A 6,405-nucleotide genomic window follows, 5' to 3' on the forward strand; every position below is an offset into this window, starting at 1 on the left:
GCTGAAAATCTCAGTTCCACCTCATCGTCTGCTTCTGCTTTCGATAACAGTAATTTCATTTCTTTAGTGTCTGCTTTTAGTGAAGCTGAGGTTGATACATACTTTGCAGCATGTGAACGTATTGCTTGCGCATTGCAGTGACCTAAATATGCGTACTTGTGCGTAGTTGCGTTCTCGTGTACTCCTCATACGTCATCAGTCAGAGACCAACTACTGTTCCAATTAAAAGTACGCATCAAGACAAGAACGCAAAAAAATCTTGGATGTGTTTTATCGAGCATGCATCGGTGGTGACTTGTGTGGACTTGGTACAGCTAAATATCCCAGAATGCCTTTCTTCCACAACTCAAACACGGCAATAGCGGAGAAGCGCAGCTAAAAAATGACTCTTTCTGGGTCACAAAATAAACGTTTACTTTTTTCAGACGAGAATGTAGCTGTGTAAACTTCAAATGTCTGCTCAATTTAACAAGACATCACATATTTCTAAAAATGCTCCGACGTTTTCGGAGACGTCTGTTACCCACCAGCTCGACAGCTAGCCAGGGTTTCAACGCTCACTAGAGCCGGCGAGAACAGCAAACTCCCAGCACACTGTTTTCAACCCCCCTACGATTTTTCGCTACTCAGGTTAAACACGATATATAAATCACTTAGATCACTTCTAAATGTTAATGTTTGGTTTATTTTAGTGTTTTATTTGTTCCTGAGTAAATTGGTTTGGGCCAGATTAAAGTTAAGCTTCACAACATAATAATGACAGTTAAATTAAGAGGGGATGGCAGTAAAAACTCTGGTGTTTCCAGAACCACAAAGTGATAGAAGAAATCAAATAAAGGCTGTTTTCTTTGGTCGTTATGTGAAAAATAAATAAATAAAATGTAAAAAGTGAATACAATAAAATAAAGAACTCATTAAGTAAAGATTTTCAAGAATATAATAAAATATGTAACTGATAAAATAGTTAATAAAAAGTAACGTTATATTACAAATACATGGTATTAATGAACAGTTAAGACCTTGAAAAACTTAAATACATAAAATTATATACTTGTACTCCTCGAAACCAGAAGGCTGGAGATAGAGGCAGACAAAGCTTGAGCTGGAGTCGCAGCCTGATCTGCCTCTGCTGAAAATCCCGGTTCCACCTCATCGTCTGCTTCTGCTTTCACTATCAGTAATTACCTGCTTTTATAGAAGCTGAGGTTGATACATACTTTGCAGCATTTGAATGTATTGCTGGAAAATGTCACATTCTCAGCAAGCCAAAGGGGTTGGTTTTGTAAAAGCTGAAGCCCGTAATGAGGTCCGTGGTTGTGGTGGTAAGGTGCCAGACCCCTGTTTATATATATAACTTTTTCTACTCTGATTTTATGTTTTTTGTCTGATTTTAGATCAATTGTGTTAATACAGTATGTCAAAATGAAAACATAACTGTAAAGTCAGACACGTGAGGTTGTGCTGAAAAGGATGACACCAAACAAGGCAAAGTAAATCGTTTTTAAAGGTGAAATGTGGAGGGAAAATCAAAAGTAGTTAAAATGATCAATTATACCCTGGACCCCAGAGGGTTAAACATTTTTTTAAAGTAACGCAATAGTTACTTTTCGAGTAATTAATTACTTTTAGAATATTGTAACTCAGTTACTAACTCAGTTACTTTTTTTGAAGAAGTAACTAGTAACTATAATTAATTTCTTTTTCAAAGTAAGTTGCCCGACACTGGCGGTTACCCATGCACAAGCAAGTAAAGGTGCTGACATTACCCTCTCTGATTCTTTGTTGATATCTTTTGGCCTGGTATGAAGCAGGGTTTTAATAGTTTTGCAATTTTCATTAGTTTTTATTTTTATTTAGTTTTGACTTCAGATTTTCAATTTTATATCAGTTTTAATTAGTTTTTACCAATTGTTTGCTAGTTTAGTTTAGTTTTTATTTTTTTGAAAATCCTTAGTTTCAGTTTAGTTTTGATTAGTTTCAGTTATAGTTTTAGTTGTGTTTGCAATAATTAAGTGTAACAAAATCCCACTTTCATCATATCAGTCATTCTGCTCATCCTTGGGTATGTTGCTATTCCAGCTACCATACTGCACCCTGGACAGGTCGCCTGTCTGTCGCAGGGCTAACACGCAGAGACAGACAACTCACATTCCCACCTATGGGTTCTTTAAATAAATAAATAAAGGCAGATGAACAACCATTGATACCAGGCAACTATAAAATGTATATCTTGGTCCCAATGAGACTATTAACTCTCGCAGCACCGGGTGTTCGTAATTTTGGTTCAAGTGAATTGATAAACTCTTTGAAGGTAATTGACTCACACAGTTGTGTAGATATCCCCGTCCTGTTGTCTCGGGATGCATCACGCTGCCTTGCCTGGGGTTAGCTTCTGTTTTCTGGGGATGAGGGTTGAGTGTGCTCCCTTACCTTCTCAAGGTAAGCTAGGTTAGCCTTCTTGTGTGAGCTTTTCAAGTGCACTTTAAGGTTTGTGGGATTTTTTCCCCTTTAGAAATGTCCCTCATAATTTGTCTGTTTCCACTACAAGACACTTGCTTTATCCAAAACACAGTCATATTCAAAGTAATCCCAAATTGGACTCTGGCTCCCGACTTTTCCTGACATGATTCTGCGCGTGGATGGAGCAGCAACACAGACGACTCGACTAACGTGCTGCCACCTGCTGGCATAATGAGACACAGCAGGAAAAAAATCTGGAAACTAAACTTCATTTTCACCCTTGACTATTATATGACACGCACACATCAATGAAAACTAAACACATTTTTGTTATAAATTCAGTTAATTTTAGTTAGTTTTGTGAACACTCATTACAGTTTTGGTTAGTTTTCCTTTTTTTTGTTTTTATTTTTATTTCCGTTAACGAAAATGTTTTTTCACTTCTAGTTTTCGTTATTTTGTTAGTTTTCGTTAACGATAATAACCTTGGTATGAAGTGTGATGTTTCACAATTTTGTCGTAGTTGTCACGTGTGCCAGATTGCGGGTAAGCCTAACCAGATCATACCCCCTGCCCCCTTGTGTCCCATTCCTGTAGTGGATCAGCCATTTGACCATGTCATGGTAGACTGTGTGGGTCCACTACCAAGAACAAAATCAGGAAAGCAATGTCCTCTCATGATCATGTGTGCAGCTACCCGTTTCCCTGAGGCTGTCCCATTACATAAGAAAATCAGTTGTTAGGGCGTTGACAACACTCTTTACAGTATTTGGCCTGGCCAAGGTCATATAGACTGACCAGGGTTCAAACTTTCAGTCTATGTTATTTAAAAGAGTTTCTAGCACTCTAGGTGTTAAACATGTGTCCTCTGCTTATCATCCTGAATTGCAAGGTCCAATAGAGCAGCGGCATCAGACTTTAAAGATGCTACGTAAGTACTGCCTAAAAGCTGAGAGAAGTTGGGATGAGGGAGTCCCATTTGTGTTATTTGCTGCCCGTGATGTTGTTCAGGAATCACTGGGGTTTAGTCCTTCTGAAACAGTATTTGGCCATACACCACGCCGACCCCTCAAAGCTCTGAATGAGACACTTTTGATTCAGGAGGGGAGTTCCAAAACCAAAGTAAGGAGGTATGTGAAAAACTTCCCTGAGCATTTGAGTTAAGCCAAAGCTCTGGCTAAGCAGCACCTTGCTGTTTCCCAGGAAAAAATGAAATGGCAGTATGATAAGGCTTTTGTTAAAAGAACCTTTCAGGTGGTATGTGGATAGGTTGACGCGACCCTTCAAACATGAAGTTGATGCCAGTGCTGTCGGGGCTGGGGCAGTGCTGTTGCAAGACTTGCAGGGTTTAGACTGCCCCGTTTGTTATTATTCCCGCAAGTTTAATAAAAATCAGGTAAATTACTCCACAGAAGGAGACCCTGGCTTTGTTGTTGGGGTGCAGCATGTCACCTATTGTTCTGTACACTGATCACAACCCACTCGTGTTCCTTGCTCGCATGTTTAATCAAAACCAGCATCTCATGTGCTGGGCTGTGTTATTGCAGGAATACAATTTAAGTATTCATCATAAAAATGGTTCTGAAAATGTTTTAGCTGGTGGTCTGTCCCGATTGTAAACTTGTTTTGAGCTGTTTTTTGTTGCACTCTGTGGGGTCTGCTTCCATGCTCTAATCTCTGTAATAAAATATTATGATCAACAAAAAGTCTTATTCTTCACAAGAATAAATGTCACTCTTTCAAGGATGCCAATGTTCATGAAGTCCATGACAGTCAGGTCTCCTTAGTCATCATTGGTGGAGTGGACCTCAATGTTTCCTCTGCCATGTTTCACTGTGGGTCTGGTCCATTGTGGTATCTGCGGTTGTTGAATTTATCCTTCTATTATCTACACTGATGATACTGATCAATAAACAATGTCATCAGCAAATGCTTTAGTTTTTTTTTCTCCAGTTTTTAGTGGTTTGGGTTTATTTGGTTTTTTTTTTTAGGTTTTTCATAACAGTTAAGATTTCACTTCAATTTTATTCATATAACACCAAATCACAACAACAGTTGCCCCAAGGCACTTTATGTTGTAAAGTAGATCCTACAATAATACAGAGAGAAACCCAACAATCATATGACCCCCTGTGAGCAAGCGCTTTGGTGACAGTGGGAAGGAAAAACTCCCTTTTTACAGGAAGAAACCTCCAGCAGAACCAGGCTCAGGGAGGGGCGGGGCCATCTACTGCGACCGGTCTGGGAAATAGTTGTAAATGAAAGAGACAGAATCATTCAATCATTTCAGCTTCATTAGAATGAACAGAAACACAACAGGAATAATCAAACCTCTCTGGATTATCAGGAAGCTGCCTCTCTCCTCCTGCTCTCACACTGGTCAGATCTTCAGACAGGATGAGGTTTGAATGAGCAGTGTTTGGGTCCAGAATGAGAGGAGTGTAGGAGACCATGTCCTTCATGTTGTTCCAGATGTTGAAGGTCAGGTTGCCCAGGTGTTTGGCCTGGTCTATCAGAGCTCCTGAGGGCAGCTGTGGATCATCCAGCAGGGGGCAGCGCTGGACTCTTTCCACTGCAGCCTTGTAGTTGTGCAGGAATGAGACGTCTTCAGCTCTCAGCTCCTCCTCTGTGGCTCTGACTGTGTCTGAAAGAGCTGCTATCTCTCTGCTCAGAGCCTCCATCTTCTCCTTCATCATCCCACTCTTCTGCTCCTCTTCCTCCCTCAGTGCAGCCAGCCTGGCCTCCTCTTCCTCTGCTAGAAACTGGTGAAGCTTCTTAAACTGCTCCTTAATCTGCCTCTCTGTGTGTCGGGCCTGGACCTTAATGTGTTCTGCTGTTTGATCAAACTTCACTTGAACTTCTTCACAAACCTTTAACTTCTTCTTTAAGAGCTCCAGAGTTTCCTGAAGTTCCTTCTTGTGTTGTTGTGCAGCTTCATCGATGGGTCTGAATCTGTGATTGGTGTGTTTTTCTGAGGTGCTGCAGACGACACACACTGGCTGCTGATGGTCCAGGAAGCTGATTGTCTACTACCACTTAAGGTGGTAGAGTTTGAATGCCCCTGTGGTCTGGGAGCTGGACTAATATCACCATAGATATACAATATCACAATAAACACAGCATATTGGTTTCAGAACCAATCTCCTGGGTCTGGTCTGGATTGTGTCTTTATCCAGAATGCGCATGGTGAGAGGTTCATTATTAATTCATAAGTGCATTAAGATGAAGTCCGTGGCTTTCAGGTCACGATAACAGCTCATGCAGAAGACTGTGCTGTTGGTCTTTACCCACCTGTCACAAGTTTTATCAGTGCACATACTCTCAAATATTCTGGGTGGATGTTGGATGCTATAAAAGGGGGAAGAAAATTGAGTTTCCGGATTAAAATGTTTTCATATTTTTTACAAAGTGATCACAAGAAGAGAGAGAAAAAAAGTCCATAAGAAGAAATCATCAGACTAGCACAGACTACTACACCAAAAACAAGATTTAACAAGAACTGCACTAATACAACATGAACTGTAGATTGTTTCCCCCATATTTTTTTGTTGAAGAAAATTTCTTTAATCCAGATTTAGTACTTTTTGTCACACTTACAACAACAACAACAACAATATTGTTATACTACTATATAGCACTATTGTTTCTATTATTTGAAACAATGAGATCAAGATCTCTTAGTCAAAAGAGACCTGTGTACAAAAAATACAAAAATTGAGAAAAAGAGCCACATAACAAAATGACACATTATAACACACACAAACTCTGGAATAGTCCTTCCAGATAAATAAAACCTTTAAAGTGTAATCAGAGAATGCAACTGCATATTCTTTTACGTTTTTCATAAGTACAATTAAATTAACACAAGAAAGAACTTAGTATTGTATTTTTACAATATGCTAGTAATAAACAGAAAAAAACGAGTCCTCCCTCCCGCCAGACGTT

Source organism: Neolamprologus multifasciatus, chromosome 3, assembly GCF_963576455.1.
Source record: "Neolamprologus multifasciatus chromosome 3, fNeoMul1.2, whole genome shotgun sequence".
In the NCBI taxonomy this organism is placed as follows: domain Eukaryota; kingdom Metazoa; phylum Chordata; class Actinopteri; order Cichliformes; family Cichlidae; genus Neolamprologus; species Neolamprologus multifasciatus.